The sequence below is a fragment of the Furipterus horrens genome, unplaced genomic scaffold, assembly GCF_987537825.1.
Source record: "Furipterus horrens unplaced genomic scaffold, mFurHor1.1.pri manual_scaffold_2, whole genome shotgun sequence".
Lineage (NCBI taxonomy): Eukaryota > Metazoa > Chordata > Mammalia > Chiroptera > Furipteridae > Furipterus > Furipterus horrens.
Window position 1 is genome coordinate 36,187,830 of NW_028327172.1, and position 20,780 is coordinate 36,208,609.

Below are 20,780 nucleotides of genomic sequence, written 5' to 3' on the forward strand. Positions count from 1 at the left end.
CAACAAATTGCTTAAGACAGTTATACAAGAAGACTATATGCATGTACCACATACTTCAGTTCTGAGACACATTAAACTTGAAGACATAATATTCATTTCATAAACACTTTAAAATAAATATAGCACTGTAAATACATTTTCATGTCAAAAAAATACTAAAATGTGAAAGACACCTTTAAATGTATTGGGTTGGCCAAAGGGTTTGTTTAGTTTTTTCGGTACAGTGGTTCTAGTAGTGCTAAGTTGTCTTTACCTTCATTCAAAACAATTTTTTTAGAATGTATTGTGACAGCTGTCATATCAGTTTGCATTTTAAAAAAATTATCAAAACTGGCGAATTTCTGCACAGCCATTTTAATGTTGAAGATGGAAGAATACACCCAACATTTCCAGCATATTATGCTTTATTATTTCAAGAGAGATAAATAAAAACACAACTGAAATGCAAAAAGATTTGTTCAGTATATGAAGAAGGTGCTGTGACTGATGGAATGTGTCAAAAGTGATTTATGAAGTTTCTTGGACTTCTTGGCCAAATAATTCTTTGCTGTGGGGCTGTCTTATGCATTGCAAGATGTTTAGCAGCACCCCTGGCCTCTACCCATAGAAGCCAATAGTGGGAAAGAACTGACATACTCAAAACATCCAAATCAATAAAGTTATCGGTGAAAAATGAAAAAATAAATAAACGGACTATTTGGCCAACCCAATAATATAATGCACTCTATGAGACACAAAAATCCTTGCACTTAAGAGCCAGTGTCAGAAGACACAAACACACAGAACAAAAATCCCATCTTTTAAGGTAACAAATACTTACTAAATACATAAGGCTATGCAGCATTTCTTTCGATAGTGGGCATTCATATAAACAAGTTCTTGTGATTTGTCTCATACGCATGAGTTTTGGAATTTGACAAAACAAGGTTTGAATCTCAGCTCTGTCCCTTAGCTCTTCAACCTTTGCAAAGTTACTACTCTACGCCTCATTCTCTTCATCTGTAAAATGGGATAGCCAACCTTAAAGAAGTGTATGAAAATTAAATGTGCAATAACTTAAGAAAACTAGTACCGAGATGAAGTATTAAGTTTTCTCCCATAATCTCTATGAGCCAAATGAAATCAAACTAAAAACTAGAACCTATTCCTGACTTACAAGATTCCTCTCCCTCTCCTTTAGAGATTAGAATAAATCCATACTCTATCCTACCGCACATCCTACTAGTTTCCTTTGGAAAACTTTGATAAGAGAAGCTTACGTCTTGGAATTTGTCTCCTTTCTTCTTCAAATTGGGAACAGAAAACAATGACAAATGTGTGTTTAAGTGTTTCAGTTAGTTTTATGTAAATTCAGCACTTTCATATCACCTTACTCAACTGAGACTCTAAGCCCATTAAAAAGTCACTGAAGAGAGGAACTATAGAATCGATATATGGGAAGAGGGAAGAATATAAGGCCAAAAGACAAAGTTAAAATGACTCAACTGTATAGGTGGTTTGGCTTCTTTTTAACCTTAAATTCATTTATTCAACAAAAAGAACACAATGTTCAAAACAGCAAAGACTGTATCTTCATGATTCAGAGTGCTTTAATAACCTGATCACTCATATTAAGCACATGCCATCTTTTAACATGTAGTTTCAGGATGTTTCTACCAGTAACCACCCAGTCATTCCAAGATGAGAATGTACCTACCAAAGTGGCTCATATGCAGTAGGCACAGTAGTAAGACCATCCTTTCTCTGACCCCAAACATAGTTCAGATTAGCATTAGTCCACCCACATATTCCCTATTAGCTCATTTCAGTTGAATAATTTTTTCTCCCCAAATTATAAAAAATAAGGCTTGTTTTTTTATTTGAAAAAATATAAAAAGTACAAGCACTTTTAAACCACCCATGATCTTATCAAAGATTAGACTATTACAGAGGGACATGCCAACATCTTTTTCTATGAATTTGATCATAACTGATCATATCAAATTCTAAATTTGTATAGAGCACTTGCCACTAAACATGATTAACTATTGGCCTGTATTTTAATTTTTTCATTCTGCTTTCTTGAGACTAATTTCCCATTACTTTTTTTCCTTACTTAACTCAATGGTTTCTTCTCAATCTTTATTGTTCTGAGTCTCTCAGCTATATATTTTGCTGCTGACCACTTCCTCTTTCCAAAAAGTCTTTCTATTCTTAGTTTCCCTAAATGGTATATTCCTCAGTGTCTACAAAATCCCCCCAACTAATGGCTTTCTCTTTCTTCACTGGCTCTCTTCTGTTAACTTGTGTGATCTCTTTAAAAATGGCTGAGTTGACCTTTGTTTGGGTTTGCTATCAACTATGATTCTCCAGCACTTAACACAGTGCCTGGCATGAAACAGATTCTCAATTAATGTTTACTGACTGACTTTGCCAATCCTAACCGTATTAGCGATATGACCTTGGGCAAATTAAATCTCTCTGTATCTCTGTTCCTTCATCTATAAAATAAGGATAATTAAAAGATGATGCTTACAAAACTCAAAACAGTGTCTGGCACAAAGTAGCATCTAATAAATTATACTGCTATTATCAATATAATCTAGTACAAGACACAAAAATGTTTCTATTATACATAGTTGAACACCAAATCTACCTCTCAACAACCCAACTTACTATCACCATATTCTCTTATAACTACCCAAAAAATTTTATGCTCTTTTCTTTACTACCCATCTCCAATTCATCATCAACTACTCTAAATCTTCTCTTAGCCACCACATAGAATCATCACTTATCAACTAAGCTACAACAGACTTAGTTGATGGCCACACCCTTAAATCTTTATTCAAACCTTCAATCCTCCTTTAAAGCAATTTTTTAATTTGTCACTCATTATAATCCTCATGTCCTCCAACAGCCCATCTCCCAACTCCTACTTTCAAAGATGACTCAAAACTTCACCTCTTCCTGGAACCCTCCCTGATTTACTCTACACTACTCTAATTATTGCTCTGCTCTGAGTCGCCTCAGCACCTCAGCTGTTACACTAAGAGTAAAATGTGATCAGCGAGTAGCATTACCAGGAACCTCTGTCCACCCCACAAATAAAAATTCCAAAAGCTGAAAACAGAAAGGCAGCAGCAGTGATACACACGCACCATGTCTGTTTCTCCTCTACATGAAAAGAAATTTGAACCTATTTAGCTATAAAACTTCCCAAAGCTAAAAATCTTCCCAGCGAGTGTGATACATAACCAGATTCAATGACATCAATACAGGATTGTACTCATATGTTAACTTGCACTTGTGTTACTATAGATCTTGCATCACTTTTGTGTTATATTACACATGTCCAACAAGATAGTTGAGAAACTCCCCTACGGGGCACATTTTCTAAGAGTATCTTCTGACTCTGTCTTTATACTTTTTAATATGAAGAATTAAGCGATTCTTCACTACCATCCAATCAAGAGCAAACAATACTTGTGCTATTACCTCTGAGAGATGAACTGTTTGGGGGAGGAAGGTCGATCAGCCTCAGCAGTGCGTTACCAAGTATCAGTGTTTAAGCCCTGGATGCACAGTGAATGAACCTGTGAACCTGTCTGACTCCTTTCTGAGACATTTGGCTCTCTTGTCTCTGTCAAAACCGACAGTTATTATTACTCACTCATAAAAGATCCACACCCTTCAGCTACCATACATAAATCTACCTTGTTTGCTTCCCGTGTACTTTCCCCTTAACTGGTCATCTAACGCCTTCTGATTAAACGGCCTCCATCCACATCTCACCTAGAACCTTCTCCTCTCAGTCACCTTCCGGTTTCAGTAGGTGCCTCTTACTCCAGATCCACGTGTCCCCATTTGTCCAGATCTGTTAACCTTCAAAACCCAAGCCTGTCCTCTCTTCACTCCCGGCTGATTTCCCCCACCCTCTATCAATGCCCACTTCCAAGAGGTTAACAACACTCCACCCCTCCGCACCTTCTCCTCGGGCACCTTTTTCTGAGCATCCCCCTTTCCCACCACTTTCTTCCTCCCCAGACCTGGAATCCTTCAATCACAGGCCTTTCATTCACTGCCACCCTCGAGCACACGAGCCCGCTCCTCCTTTAACTACCCCGCTCCACCTTCGCCACCTCTTCTCAGCCTCCCCACCCCAGGCAGCGCCCCCAGGCCCCACAGTGGCAGACCAGGCCCCTCCCTACATCCCTGCTAGCGGTCCCCGCCCTCCGGAGGGCGGCGGCACGGACCAGGCGAACAAACCCTCCAGAGAGAAGCAGGCGCCCCTAGCTCTGGGAGGCCGGGGCCGAGGGCGTGGGAGGGACAGCGGGTGTAACCCCAGCCTCGGCTTGGCCTGCCGCTCCGGCGCCCGCAGTTGCGGCCAGGGCCGGGCAAGTAGGGGCCCGCAGCCGGCTCTCCCACCTAGTGTCCGCCCTCTCACCTAGATGCAGAGGCTCTGGCCTCCCTTTTCCCGGGGCCGTCTAACGATGGCTCCGCCGCCGTCGCGCTCTCCTCACTGGCTCTTTCACCGCCCCCGACCGGCTGCTGAAAAGCGGATGGGTAGCAGCACGCCCATTGGCTGCGATCCGCACTCGCGTCAGCCGGCCCCCGACCCGGACCACAGGATGTGATTGGCTGGCTCAGTGCCTTTTTTCCACGTCTTGTCCTGATTGGCTGTCTCGTGCCCCCTTACCAGGAGAAACGCTCACCCGCCTCACTGCTTCGATCTCCCGCCCCCAACCCCTTTTTTATCCGGAGGGAAGGGGCGGAGCAGACGCGGGTGGAACTCGAACAGCCAATGGGAGTGCCAAAAGAAGCCCTGGGGGCGGAGTCGGCTCTGTGGCCCGCCTGCCCGCGGGGAAAGTTCAGCCAATGAGCGTGCGCTCCACATCACGGGCTCCGGGGCACCTCCCCTGGCCACTTGCGTTCCGGTCGCGCCCAGGGCCACACCCGGCTGCCCGTGGCGCTGGAGGGGTGCACACTCGAATGGTGGGGAGGCTGCAGCGAGGCTGGCGTGGGAGACCGCGGGACGCTATGGTGGCGTGCTCCGACACTACCTACGTGGGTCCCGGAGCGCCTTCTCGTGGGGCTGGTTCGGGTCCGTGAGAGCGGAGCCGTCGCTCCGTGGACCCGTTGGAACCTCCTCAGGATGCCCTTCAAGAAGGGAGCCGAGCTTGCGTCTCGTCCAGCCCTTTGGCGCTGTGAGGCAAATAATTCCACTTTCCACTTCCTCCAGAATAATTTTGTACAAAACTTGTCTGTGGTGTAAGAATTTAGAATAATGGTTATCTCAGAGGTGGGGGTGTGGGGTGGAAGGGTCCCAAGAGAACCTAATGAGAGCTTAAAAAGCTGTGTCTTGATCTGAGAGGCAGTTACAGAGGTGTATACATATGTAAAAATTCATTGAGCCTTACACTTAAGATTAGTACACTTAACTCACTTTGTGTATATCTGAATTGGTAAAACAATAAAAGGATTGTGAAAATAACTCTAATAACATTACCATAATCTCAGCCTCCATGGGACTCCCATCGTATAAACAATCCCACTAGGATTTAGCTATCATTCCAAAACAACAAACTAGGAAGAAAAAAGGGAATTGTGAGAATTTAAAATGAATGAAAGTTCTTGGCAGGGTGAATAACAGGTTGGTACTTTTAAAAAATATTTTATTTATTTTTAGAGAGGGGGGGAAGAGGGAGAAAGGGAGAGAAACATCACTGTGTGGTTGCCTCTCACGCACCCCCAACTGGGGACCTGGGCTGCAACCCAGGCATGTGCCCTGACTGGGAATTGAACCGGGCATCCCTCTGCTTCACAGGCTGGCACTCAAGCCACTGAACCACACCAACCAGGGCAGGTTGGTATTTTAAGGCTGAGCTAAGATGATTCAAAGTGATCTTTCTTAGTTTCAGTGCATGGCCCCATAAGTAGCATAGAGTCATCCAGGGTGCTGCACCCAATTGGAACCTACATAAAGTTTACTGAGCTCCCTACTTTGTGGTTACATAAGTCTGACCCCCAGAAACTTTCATTTTAATATCATGGCTTTTGCCCTGGAGGAGCTCACAGTTCAGCACCAAAGATAGTCATTCCTGGGAGAGGGCATAGAGCACAAAGCTAACACAGCTGCTTACCACTAAGTTAGGCAAGATGTGTATGCCTGGAACCCAGTCCAGTAGCTATTCCGAAATAGCCAGGGTCAGGTGAAACACTCTTAGAAATGGGTCAATGATATTCTTTCCAAAGGAGACCTAAGAACTCTGAGCTAAATTCTAATAGGGCACCAGCAATTTAAAGATGACGAGATTCATATTTAGTAATTTTGTTATTGAGTCGTTCAATTCAAATAAATAAGTTTGCTTAAAGTACTTGTCCCTGAACTAGGCACATAAAATTAGATAGAACAATATTTTCCATAAAGCAAAGGGTGTAATAGGGAGACAGACATAAACAGATAATGCCCACACAATGCAGGATGAGGCAATTCATATAAGAAGTATCTAACCCAGCCTAAGGAATATAAGGGCATCTTCTTAGAACACTCTTCCAAGGTTTCTCAGTATAACATATGTAATTAGGTACTATTTCTACAGAATACTTTCATGACAAATGTCTAAATTTTTGTGCAAATATCTTGATTTTTTCAATAGCTATAAATACAAAAACAAATGAATAGTTCTGAGGAAACCACATTAAGAAATTAATTGCTTAATGACTACATTGTGATTGTCAAAAATAACTTTAGAATTGATAGCATAAATTCATCTCATTTGATTCATCACTTTGTATATAGTATGTGCCTCCAGCAGAAACCCTCACAGGTGAACAGCATGCTGTCTAGAGAATGTAGCGTTTCACTCTCCAAGATGGTCCCATCTCTTGGGGAGGGCAGGTTGTATGGCCAGTGTTCCTCATAATGTCCCATCATTCTTAAGTGAATTCAAAGCATTCATATATCTACAAAACATGAGTAATTAATAGTCTTCACAAAAGGCAACGAAGAATTTTGTCTAGAGTCTAACCTGTAAAAATAGTAACACCAAAAAAGTAATCATTCATTCAAATGCTTTTCCCATTTTTCTTAAACAAGAGCCCTAAAAATTGGGCAGCCATATATTGGAGTCAATTCCATTGTAATTTTATTCAAATATAAAACACATGTGATTCTGATCTTTGCTATAGAAACACAGTTCTGTAAGTGAAGGTAAATCACACCAAACTGAAAATATGCAATTATAGTTTACAGCCTAAGGAATATTCCTGAGAAAATACATAGGAATAAGCAACAAAACAAATATGGTACATATAATGTAGTTATAACTATTTGTGAATCCCTCGGAATTTTTTTATATTTTGAGTTTATTCTTCATCTAACTTTTGAAGCACTACGATAGTTGAATATTAAAACAAAAACAATAGCAAGTAGGGAGCTTATTATTATTATAGTCCTTCACTCATTCAGTACTGTACATGTATATAAAGTGCCAGCAGTGAGTTATTCACTGGCCCCGTTAAGAGTTAAGAGGTCTGACCCTGAACACCATCCCTAGGATGATGTTCATCATCCTCATATGCTTCTCCATTGTAATGGCACCATCTTTCTTGATTTGGATCAAAGTCCACCAGTTCTACCTGGTCCATTTCATCACTCTATTCTATAATATTTCCTTTCAGATAGTTTTTCCAGCAAAGAAAGTTTATCAGGAAAGAGAAAGCCATTCTCAGGAAAGTTTACCTTAAATTCAATGATTAGGCGATCCTTTTCATATGGTCTACAATAAATTGGCATGCCTTCATTTAGCACAGACTTGATATCTCCATGTTTCAAAATCTGACCTGGATGAAAGGTGATGACTATGGTTTGGTTGTCAAGGGTAGCTATTGGCCTTTGGAAACCACATGGTGCTTCAATCTGCTGTGCGTCCCTACACACGAAAAAGTTTTCTCATCAAGTGAAACAGTATGGTTCTTCTGATTTAAAACAATGATAATATTTCCTATCCCAATTCTGGTTCTTGGTCTCTTTTTACTATGGAATATTATCTTCTGGCCATCTTTCATGCCTTTGTCAAGTGAACCTCTAGAATCTTCTTCTCTCAAACTATCTTCCTTCCATTGCAGCTTTTGCATCTGTCTTTAAGACTGACCCGTACCGCAGTGGCCCTGGCACTCTATGCACACAGGTTGAATTTGCCGAACCATTCCAGGTCCTATCTGAGGAATTCTAATTTGCATCCCAGTACCTCGGCAATTGGGACACCTCCTTTCTTACCACCTCGGCCTTCACATTTGTCACAAATCACATTCTTTTGCAGAGCTAGTTTTCTTGTTGCACCATTATGCATATAATTCTAATAAGGTTATGAGAGCTGATGCACATTTTTACCTCTCTTTTCTCTCTGCATCCTTCCTCTTCCTCCCAAAAAACATATCAAAGATGTCCATAGAGAGACCAAAACCACCACCTGTTCCACCTTCTTCAATTTACTGTTCTCCTTTATCATATAATTCCCATTCCTTTGCATCAGAGAGCACTTACTAAGCTTGAGAAATCGGTTTAAACTTCTTTCCTTCATTGGATACTTATCAAGGTGGTACTTCAAGGCCAGATTCCTGTAAGCCTTTTTTTCCATTCCTCCTGGATGGCATTGGGTTTGACCCCCAAAACATCATAATAAGTGGTTTCTTTCACCACTTTTGAGAGCTGGTGTGCTGGACAAGGCAGGTATGGAGGAGCCGGAAAGAGCGTGTTGCTGCCTGTAGCTTGAAAATCTGCCTCTCCTCAGTCTCTCCCTGAGTGTTCTGGAAAGTTCCTGAATCCCTTAGAATTTATAACATCTTTAAAAACAGAAATACTACCTCTTCCTGCTCTGAGAAAACACTTTTCTTGTAACATGTATCATTTTCTAACTCATTTTTCTGTTAAGGTCTTATTAAACACAGTTCTGATGAGGTTCTTCACTCTTAAAAAAGAGTCAACAGGCCCAAGATGGAGTCACTTTTGCTAAGCCCTCATCATCAGTGGCATAACTACCTTAACTGTAATCTCAGTCTTTCCCAAGAATGTAACTTTTAACCAGTGGAAACTTAAATTCCTGGTCAGCACTAGTGAGGTAATCTGTCTGACAGACAACCCAAAGGAAAGTGCCTTGCCTGAACTATACGTTCTTTGCTAGAAACTTCATTTTCCTGCCCACTTCTCCCTATAAAAAGCCTTTTGTTTTGTATAGATCCTTGGAGCTCCTTCCAGTTTGCTAGATGGAGGATGTTGCCTGAATCACTGAATAAAGCTAATTAGATTTTTAATTTACTCAGTGGAATTTTTTAACAGCTCTATGTGCACAACAACCCTATGCAAATATTTATCTAGTTATCTGAATTTCATAAAAGAGAAAATTGATGCTCAATAAGACAAGTAACCTGCCCAAAGTCACACAGCTATTGGGTGGCAGAAGTATGATTGAAATCTAGGTCTCTTTGATGGCAAACTCCATAATCTTTCTACTGTGCCACCTGTGTCCTCTAAAACAAGATCAAGTCATTTTGACTGGTCCTTATACATCTTTGTATTCCCCACAATGAGTAGCACAGAATCTCACATAGTTCTTAGGGAACTCACAGGATTATTTTCACCATGCTTTTCTTTGTCTTTACTGATTTCATAACGATGGAAAGTGTGAACTATTTAAAAGTAACCATTTTGCATTTAAAATGTTTGTTTTGACAAAACTAAAGGGAACTCCAACTTTCTCTGAAGTGGCAGTAGGGAACCCAAAATGCATCAAAGATGCTCACTTCCATGATATATAAAGAGTTTCAGAGAAGAGGGTATAAGAGGGATAAATGGTGATGAAAGGAGACTTAACTTAGGGTGGTGAATTCACAATACAATATACAGATGATGCATTATAGAATTATACACCTGAAACCTATATAATTTTATATAGGTCACCACAATAAATTCAACTCAGAAAAAGAGTTTCAGGCAACTCAAGAGAGCCAAATTTCTAGTAAGGGCAGTTATCCTCTGCAGTTCATCTGGTGATCTCTACCTTGCCGTGTACTCAATTAGGACATCCAGAACTGGTCTGCTTTCAACATATTTTTAAAGTTTGTTACTAGAAAAAAATTCTACTGATTTTCTAACATTTCTACTGATACATGAGTTGACAGTCTGAGCAAGTACCCACAGGCCCCTGTGGTTTCATTTCCTCACCTCTAAAAAGAAGGTGAAACTTAATGCCCAGTATCTGATCTGAGTGTTTCAGAGATCTGTGAAACAAGTTTGGTTTCCACCTGTAAGTGAATAATCTGACCCTCAGTTATTAAACAGTTTTAAACCATGTGGAGCAAAAATGGAGCTGCTATGGTCTTGGCTGTTCTAAATCATTCCTTGTGTCCTGGCCATTGACTTTCTGGTTCTTGAAGGGTGGCAGAATATGCCACCTCAAAATATGCCACTTTGGCACAAGGATTATTTAGAACTCGTCGGCAGCCGTCCGTCTCGAGAGACGATGGTGTAGCTTCTTAAGAGTCTATCTGCACCGCCGAGAATGGCTGTGCACTCCGACTCGGGAGTGACACGGTATCTGTCTCCTCCCGTGTTGAATCGACATCTTGCGATGACGCTGGAGTGTCCTCTCCAGCGAAGCTGAAGCTACAGAGCCTGGGCAGGGTGATATGGAGGGTCTGCTGTTGCCCATGCAGCAGACCCCCCCTCTCTTCGCAGCTGAAGGGTCCAAGGGAAAGACGGAGTCAATACAGCTTGGCTTCAGGTGCGCCGCAGGAGTTGCCGGTGTTGACTACACGTCAAACCGCCTTAGGGACTCCGGCTCCGGATTTTCTGTCGGGGTTTACTCCCTTAGCCTTTCCCCTGAAGAGGTATGCCGCAAGGCAGCGGAGGTTTTTTGGAGTCAGAGTTTTCCTTCTCTGATGTGCCCTGACTGGAAGATCGAACCAGCGACACTTAGCTCGCAGGCCGACGCTCAATCCACTGAGCCAAACCAGCAGGTGCAAAAAGGGTATTCTAATTCCCATTTTTCTTCTGAAAAGTGGAAATAAAAACTCCCATGTAAAGATGTTCTCCTTATACTAGGAGAAGAGGAATATTTGACAGGAAAAAATATTCTCAGATGTCCTAAATTAAATTACAACAGGCAAGAGGGTAGGAGGAAGAGACAAGGATGGTTAATCAGTTAAAAACCTCAAGAAGAAAGCAACAAAAGACTGCTTATTTTCCTAAATGTATGTTGAAATTTTGAATTAATTTCCAGATGTCTGTTTCCAAGGTTATTTAGAAGAGCTGATGCATGAACTTTCCAGACTGTTGCCCACAACCAATCCTGAAAGCACAAATACTTCCTTACAGACTATACACCTATCCCCGAACTAGTTCTGCTTTGCCTTTTCCTGCCCCCTCTATCTATTGCCAATGTAAATTCTTTCAAAACAACTTACATCTTTCTTCCCCAAACTCATTGCATAAAAGAGCCCCATTAACCTCAGTATGTCAGACATTCTCGTTTGTCTTCTCTATCTAGCTCTGCTATTGGCTGTTTAGACTGCATACCCCAAGACCTGGTCCTTTACCTGGCTAGCATATGGCTTAATAAGCCTTTTCTCTCAGAAAAACTTTTGGCTTTGAAGGTTTTATTTAACGCTCTTCATTGGGGAATCAAAGCTGAGAGGATCTTGTATTAAATAGACCTTGTTAAAGTAATTCTTATCTTCCTTTAGCCTCCTCATATAGTTTAGTAACTTTTCCACAATTGCCTCTCTTTGTTCAAATTAATGTAAAAGCCTATAGGTTTTGCCATTTTTTAGGACTTCGTTTTCTAATGAGAGCTCCTGTGTCATGTGAAACATGTAAATTTGTATACTTTTCTCCTGTTAATCTGTCTTATATCAGTTTAATTCTCAGTCCCAGCTGAAAAACCCTAAGAAAATAGAGGTAAAATTTTGCCTCCCCTATTTTCTCAACTGTCTCTTCAAGAACCTGTTTATAGATAAAAGTCTCCTGGTGTTACCTAGTTCACAGGTGTTAAGAGGAAGATGAATAGCATTTGTAACATTTCTTTAAATACCATCTGTTGTCTGTTTTCCAAGTATCATTGCGAAAAGAACAAACAATCTTGCTGGCCAAATTATTCCCACATCTGATTAGATGGTCATTTTGCCCCTCTTTTGTGAGGCATTGTCATTATTTAGACCTCACTGTTGGGCAACAGTAACTCAGCAGAACCCTGAGACCTAGAGATTATTCTTTTCTTTTTCCTGTCTCCTTTCCTTTTCTTTCTTTTTTTCCTCAGGAATTTACTGCCTTTGTACACGAGTCAGAACAGAGTTGCTGCAGAAGCCCAGAAATGGGAATTGCTAGTGCATCATCTGTATTCAAATATCACAGCATGTCTGAGGTGAAAGCCACAGACCCTGACTCACTTATTTCCTGCTCTTAGGTGGTATTTTTTGAGAACTGTGCCTGAAGTCGCTAAGATCAGTCACATCACACCTTTGAACTTCTAGGGAAAGGCCACATCCTAGAAATATTTGCAAAGGCCCAGAACAGGGACAACTTCAGGCAGCAAACCACACATATGTCTAAAATTCTCGGTATATGCAAAAGTATGACTCCTTAAAGAAGTAAAACTTATACTTAGTCCCTAATCTCATATTTGCTAGAGCAGAGAATAGGGCACGTATTAGCTTCTCCATAAACAAAGCCATTTAATTGCTGTAACAGTATTAAGACAGCAAATTGTAGGTTTTTTGTTTTTTGTTTTTAATGAATTAGGCAATGTTTGGCTTGAGAAAAATAGAGCATAGTTATTACAAGTCCTGACTCTAGAACTGGACTCCTGGGTGTAGAATATGTCAACATACAAAACATCCAAACCTGTAAGAATTTTTATGAATTTATGTGAGTGAAACTGACAACAACTGCCAGGAAGCAAAACCTCAAAGGATTGAGAAAATGCTCAGGAAAATGGCAATTTTGCACCTTATATTATACATTGCAATCAAAAGAGGAGGTGTAAATGGATTACATGAAATTTATTGGTGATAGATTAGGGAGGCAGGAGAAGGCAAAGCAGGGAAACCTCTGGGATAACATGAAAAATAAAATGATAGACATATACTTCTTTTACATAGGTGAGTACAGGATATTTAAGAGTCAACAATTAACATGATAACAATAATAATGAGGGGATTTGTGGTCTCCCTCTGGTGTGGCGCCTATACTTTGAGGAGTCCAGAAAAAGGAAATTTGATATTCCAAACATGTTATTGTAGATGCAAAAAGACAATAGGCAGGCTTAAGTAAGGTAAACAGTGACTTTTGTCAGGGAAGATTTTAGCCTAGGACACGATTGCCTGCCATGACCTGCTTTTAGTTAGAAAGTTTTTCATTTTAGACCATCCTATGTGGTTACTGTGGTCTTTAAGTTTGTAAGGCCACCATGCAGGCTTCCCCTGGCTTGTTGGGTTTAGTGTGTAGCCCCTTTTTGTCTACAGATTTGAGAACTACCACTTACTGTCTCTGTGACCTTGGGCAAGTTATTGATCCACTGTGCCTCAGTTTCCAGAGGTAAAGTGAAAATGACAAAAATACCACTTACCTCACAAAGTAGTAATGAAGCTGAGTGAATTTATATTTTAAAGCACCTAACATAGTTTCCAACCCATGGTAATCTCTATCTTAAAGGCTTACCTTTAAGGTTGTTAAATCTTAAGGAAAAATCATAATAAAGTGAAAGACTTCCCAGAATCAGTAATAATATCTACCTTCTAATTTTGAAGATATACTAATATGCCAAAAACTTTATAGATATTATTTCCAAACCTGACAATAAGATAAGTATTAATGTCTCCATTTTACAGATGAGGAAGTAAAAGATTGGGGAATTTAATTAAATTGCTAAGAATGCATAACTGAGTAATGGAGTTGGGAATTCTAACCCAGTGTCTAATTCCAAAACATATGCCCTTCCACTGCACAACACGTTTCCTAAATCTTCTTATCCACCCTCTACATTTATTTATAACCACACTATTTTAGAACTGGTCTTAAGAATCATTTAGCATCACTTCTTGGCCTTTGTGGTAATATCAAATGTAGTATCTGTTCTTATTGGTACTGCTATCCGAGGACAGTATGTTCATGGATGGACCTTGAGGGTATTATGCTAAATAAAATAAGTCAGAAAAAGACAAATACCATATGATTTCCTTTATATGTGAAATCTAAATGAACAAAACAAAAACCCATAGATGCAGAGAACAAACTGATGATTGCCAGATGGTAGGGTGGTTGGAGGCTGGGTGAAAATGCTGAAGGGATTAAAAAGTGCAAATTAGAAGTTACAAAGTAGTCATGGGGATGTAAAGTATAGCATAAGGAATATAGTCAATAATATTTTAATAACTATGTATGGTATCGGGTGGGTGCTAGACTTATGGAGGGGAATCACTTCATGAGTTATATAAATGTCTAACTATAACAGGGTGGGTTTGGCCAGATCACTGGGGAGCAGAAGAGAGGGACCCCCAAAAGTTCTGCAAAAACCAGCACCTTCCCCCCATAAGGGAAGGGGTTACAGGAATCTCCAAAGGCATCCTGGGATTGAAACTGGAGCTGGGGTTTGATAGGCTTCCATTCCCTGGGACAACTGTAAACAAAGACAACATGGCTGCGCGAACCAGCAAGCATTTCCCCAGCAGCTGAGCAGCTTGTGGCACAGTCTGCACAGAACCTGCTCAGGCTGTGAGGGCTGGACGCCTTACCTTGGACTGAGAGGCCTGTACCCCTGTGCATGACTGGGAAACTCCTGCCCTCTTCCAGAAAATGGCAGCTAGAAGAGGAGCAAAGACATTGTATGGCTGTCAAACATGGTAGATTTTAGCCCACGTTAGTTGAAAAGCCAGATGCTTCGTGACACATTGGTTTCTCAACTGAGGCTTTAAAACTAGAACGCGTGGGAAAATGTGCTCTTTCCTCTCCCCTCACTAGCTGGTCTGACACAGGGGGCCCGAGTTCCCGGGCCGATGGGCCCTGGTGGCCGCGTGGTCTGGGAGCTTTCCCAGCACCCAGCCTGCACAGAAAACGCAGCAGTGCTGGCTGTTTTGCGCGGCCCTGCCTGGCCAGGTGCACGCACACTTATGAAAGATGCCTGAGACCAGTCTGCGACTGGGACCCACCTGAGCCGCCAGAATGATCATGCTGCAGACATGTGCGTTTCTTGAAGGATGGTACTTTTAATTGTGAAAAGGGATTCCAGGCACTTCCTTGAACTGGTCTGGTCAGGAAGAGGGTGGCAGGGTTATTTGTTGTTGGGTGTTTTAAGGGGAGGAGGGCTCTGAGGCAGAAATCTGCCATTATTCCAGAACTGTAGAGCCTTTAAGTAAACAACCCCTCTCCTTTTTCAGCAAACTTCTGTCTCCTGAGTTTGTCTGTTTGGCAACGAGCAGTTCTGTAACAGCACTAGCTGTTCTGTAATGTAACCACTATGCTGTATAGCTGAAACTAATATAATATCGAATGTCAGCTGTGATTGAATTTTTTTTAATTCAACAAAAATAAAACAAAAAACAGACTCAGAAACAGAGACTAAAGAAATAGTTACCAGAAGGGAGGGTTGGGGGATGGGTGAAAAAGAAAGGGGAAATATAGTCAATAATATTGTGATAAGTTTACACAGTGACAGATGATTAATAGAATTAATGAGGTAAGATATAAAAATATCAAATCACTATATTGTACAACTGAAATTAATATAGCCAATATAAAATTATATATCCACTATACTTAAATAAAAATAAGTAAATAAAAACTAAGAATAAAAGATAGAAAAAAATAAAGCCTCTGGCTAGAAAAAATAAGTCACTTTGCCCAACCCTTCTGTCCTTTCACAGATAGATAAATTGAGATAATTAGAAGTTAAATGGCCTTCCCAAGACTACCTGATTCCTTAATGACTGTTCAGTAACTATTGAATACCAACCAACCCTTTATGGTAAGGAAAGAAATGAATAGTTATGTGTATTGCTTATCATAGTGCCTTTCACGTGGTAAGTAACAAATGCTAGTTATTTTTATCATTGTTCATTTATTAATTCATTTATTTAACATTTATGTACTGGGCATTTTTTTACAAGTTTGGCACCTGGGAATACAAAAATGAACAAGAAATGAGTCCTTTTGAAGCTCACACTAGCTGTCCAATATGAAAGCCACTCACCATGTGGCAGATTAGAATGTACTGTAAGTAAAAAAAATATCCATGATTTTGAAAACTTACAAAAATAAGGTAAAATATATCATTGATAAATTTTATAATAGTTCCATGTTAAAATGACAATACTTGGGACGTAGTGTGTTAAATAAAAATATTAAAATTCTTTTCAGCCCTGTCTGGTGTGGCTCAGTGGATTGAGCACTGGCCTGTGAACCAAAGGGTCACTGGTTTGATTCCCAATCAGGGAATATGCCTGGGTTGCTGGTCGGGTCCCCAGTTAAGGGTGTGCAAGAGGCAATCACACATTGATGTTTCTTTCCCTTTCTTTCTCTTTCCCTTCTCCTTTCTCTAAAAATAAATAAGTAAAATCTTTTAAAAGTTTGTTTTTTTAATCTTTTCATCTGTTTCATTTTACTTTTTTTTAAATGTGGTTATCAAGAAAGTTAAAATTACATGCAACTTGTATTTCTGTTGGACAGTATTGGTCAAGATGACAAAAAGATGAATGCAATAAAACATAAGTGCTATGAGAAAAGTCATTGGAATGTTTCATGGGAACACAGAGGAGAAATTTAATATGGGAGTCAAAAAAGGTTTCAAAGAGGAAGAAATGTCTGAATCCCAGAAAATGAGTAAGAACATTGTCAGGTAGTATTTTCCAGCCAGAAGATGAGCATGTAGAATGATACATAAACATGAAAAAGTAACCAACAAATTGAAATAGTTTGACTCTTCTCAGGTCAAAGAGGGCCAGAGTGCTTGATGTGAAGTAATAAGAGTTGAAGTTGGGAAAAGGCATTGAAGAAAGATTATGAAAAGCCTTGCATACCATGTACTATTGAAATTTTTGGTAAAGAGGACTGGTATTTTATTTGAGCTTTAGAAAGATAACTCTAGTGGTCATATGGAGGTTGAACTGGAAGCAGGAAAAAGACTTGGGATGGGAAAATGGGAAACAAAGACAGGAAATTTAGATGGCCATAATTTGGCTAAAGGTAGTGGGAATTCAGAGGAGGCCAGGCCCACAAAAGACACCTCAGTCTAGCAGAACTGATTAAACCTGGTAACTCATGTCAGGGGAGCAAGAAAAGAGAGATTAAGAAACACACCCTGTTGTATTTGCACATGGCTACGTAGTAACATTTCTTTCTGTTCAACAAATATTATTGAAGGCCTACTTATATGCCAAGTAAGTAGGTAGTAGTGCTTAATGGACTTCTGGTGACAATGTCTTAACATTATGTGATTATGTTTAAAACATTTACTTGGGATCAGAAAACAATAAGTGATGAAATCTATATTTAATGGTAGGCCTACTAATAAAACTTTCATTTTACTTCTGTGGAATTCTGTCTCATTCTCAGAGAACTTAAAGGGTCAAAAACCTTCTGCCAAGGCGAGAGTGGGGGCTTCTCATCTAATGAGATAGCCAGTTGGAGCAGAAATCTGATCCCTGAGAGGAGCAGTCAACCCACAAACTGACAGATATAAAGTCTGCTACTATAACCTTTAGGAAAGGATGTGAAGAAACAGGAACTCCTTCATAAATTGCTTGTAAATTAGTACATTGCATTTTGAAAAGCAATTTGGCAATTTGTAGTAAAATTGGAAATGTGCATTTCATGGAACTCAGTCACTGGATTCCTGTACCCCTGAACAGCGCTCCATAAAGCAAGCACGAAGTCCAGGTGTATCTGTAGCAATAAGACAAAAATTTCAACAATCAAAATTTCTTTTAAGTCAAGTTTTTATTTAATATAGTAAACACGAAAAATTTATTTTAGTAACATTTGAACAATGATGAGGGAATCTTTATTCAGCAACCTTAGTTTTCATTCTGGCTTATAAGAGGATGCTCTGTGTGCATTATGCTTGACCCACTAACCCATTGTAGTTTTCAATATAGGATTTGGTGAACTTCGAGTGGTAAAGAAAGGCTGTCAGCTATAACAGTTACTAAAAATTATTGAAAACCAGGTTAGAGTCAGGTTGGACAGAAGAACTTGAAGTTCAAGGCAAAGTTTTAGAAGCTATAAAAAGTGAGAAAGGGGAAGGACCTAATACTTAAAATACAAATGACATGAGTATTTCTCTATTTCTGAAAAGAAAAGTGGCTATTCAGGTTACACAGGCTTCAGACATAGAATGATAAACAATGTACACAAAGAGTAAAAAAAAAAATAGTGTTGCAGGAGGGAGAGAATCAAGTTCTTTTTTTTCAACACAGTAAAAACCTGGTGGAAGTTGGATTCTAGAGTCATTGTTTATTGGTATTGTGCCCTACTTTTTTCAGAGCACAGCCACAATTTTTACTAAATAAAAACATCAAGGGGGCTGAAGGAACCTCACTTTTGAAACTGGTCTCCATATTGTTCAAGAAAGTAAAAGAGATGCCAAGATATCAGAAATTGGCTTTATTGTATACAGCAAGTATGTTGTTACAGAAGGCATAGCTTGTAGACCTTGCTGCCCTGAGGACTGTTGAGCTGGAACAATAATGTGGTTAAAGGGAGGTGGGGGTGGAGATGGGTAAGAGATGGGGAGGGAAGCCACCAGATTGTAAGATCTGAATTTGAGGCTTCGTAGTCCAGAAAGGCGACTTTGGACCCTAGAATGAACAGATACTCAGAGAGTTTTGTAACTAAATTTAATGAGGTTAGTGCAATTGGCCTGAATGCCAGTTGATTGATTTATAATTAGGGGACACATCTCTCTAGTGACAGTATGTTCACGTGTCCTCTTTGGTGCATCACTTTTCCCAGGACCACAGACCTTTGTAGGCTGAATTGATGATCCAAAAGTTGTTGAGTGGGCAGGGAATTCCACCCAAAGGAGACTATTAGCCCTGAGACCATATTTCAGCCAGTTTAAACCTAAGGAGATATTCTTGATCCACAGAAATATATTTTTGTTGTACTAGACACTCTGTCAGAATTTGATTTTCTGAACCTGCTTATTATACTTTTGGAATAATTTTAGTTTTACTAAGAAGTTGCAAGGTTTGCTTAGTGTAACATCTTACATAATTATGGTTCAGTTGTCAAAACTAAGAAGTTAACGTTGATATAATACTGTTAACCATGGACTTTATTCAGATTTTACCAATTTTTCCACTAATGTCTTTTTTTCTATTCAAGGATCCAACCAAGTGTACCACATTGCATTTAGTCATCGTGTTTCCTTAATCCTGTCCAGTCTTGGACAGTTTCTCAGTCTCTCCTTGTTTTTCATGACTTTGACAGTTTTGAGGAGTACTGGTCAGATATTTTTTAGGATGTCCTTCTGTTTGGGTTGTTCTCAAGATTACACTGAAGTTACCACTTTGGGGGAAACTTACTGCCTTTTCCTCACGTATTACCAGGGGTATATGATATCAGCATGATTTATCACTGATGATGTTAACCTTAGCCATTTGGTTAAGGGAGTGCCTGCAAGTTTTCTCCTATTTTTCTTTCCCATCCTCTGTTCTTTGGAAGCAAGTTACTAAATACAGCCCACACTGAAGGAGAGGGGAATTAAACTTCATTTCCTGGAGTGGGGAGTATCTATAAATACTGTTCTGAATTCTTCTATAGGGAAAATTTATTCTTTCTCCACAACTTCACTGTCTACTTATTTATTCAATCATTTATATCAGTATGGGCTCATGGATATTTATTTTATTCTTTGAGTTATAATATTTATTGTTCAAATTGCTTTAGCTTTGGCCAAATTTTTCCAGCTTTGAGACCACTTTCAGGTTACTTCCTTTGTCCCTTGATTAGAAAATTGTATTTAGAAACCAAGATTTGGGTGCTGGTTGTGCTCATTTCTACTGCGGTACCACTGCTTCTAGGCCCACTCAGTGAATGCAACTAGCAAATGTGTATGTGTGTGTTTGTGTGTGTGTGTATAACCCATGTACATACACATATCTATATTTGTTTCTGTGTCTCTCTGCATATATATTAAAATAAGCATGAGTTCATTTAAACATCCTTGACTCTGATAATAGTACTACAGGATTCATTCTGGGCTTCTCTCCTTGATTAATTTTTAACTTTATTCTCTGACAGTTAAGCAGTTTCAAAACTTCTAACTCATACCAACTAGAATATAGGGTATATAAATGGTGTTTTTTTTGTCTTTAGCCTTAAAATGTCCAGTCAAAACATGGTTTTCCAAAGTTACTTAGGTTGGCTCCTATTTTTCCCACTTCCTTTAGTGAAGTTACATCATGCATCTGTAATATAATTAAACTCATCTGTCACCATCTGCATTCCATCCTGGGGTCCCCAAACATCTTGGTTGATATTTTTTTAATTTACATGCAGAAAAGTTTGTTATTTGTGATGCATAATTCTGTGTGTTTTGACAAATGTGTGTCATTTGTCTATAACTAAAGTATCAGACAGAATATTTTCATGACCTTAGAAATTACTCTGTGCAGCCTCTTTATATTCTGAACTCCTTTAAAATACTAGTTTCCCCTAATAATTGATTCATTCATTTTAACTATAGCTGTTCTGAGGGCCTAGGAGACATTTTGTTGGCTTCTCATATGTGCTGAATTGATAAGTG

General features: G+C 39.7%; 1 protein-coding gene and 1 pseudogene across 3 annotated transcripts in view; both read right to left on the reverse strand.

The window, feature by feature from the left end:
* Positions 1-4,693, reverse strand: part of FAR1 (fatty acyl-CoA reductase 1) — a 57,553-nt gene extending 52,860 nt beyond the window's left edge. For all 3 annotated transcript variants that reach the window (XM_090263812.1, XM_090263803.1, XM_090263793.1), the window contains exon 1: positions 4,427-4,693. The gene's annotated coding sequence lies outside the window, so the exon portion shown is untranslated. The remainder of the gene's footprint in view (positions 1-4,426) is intronic.
* A 2,813-nt stretch (positions 4,694-7,506) lies between these two features.
* LOC150018152 (dnaJ homolog subfamily A member 1 pseudogene) lies at positions 7,507-8,223 on the reverse strand (annotated as a pseudogene).
* Positions 8,224-20,780: the final 12,557 nt, after the last annotated feature.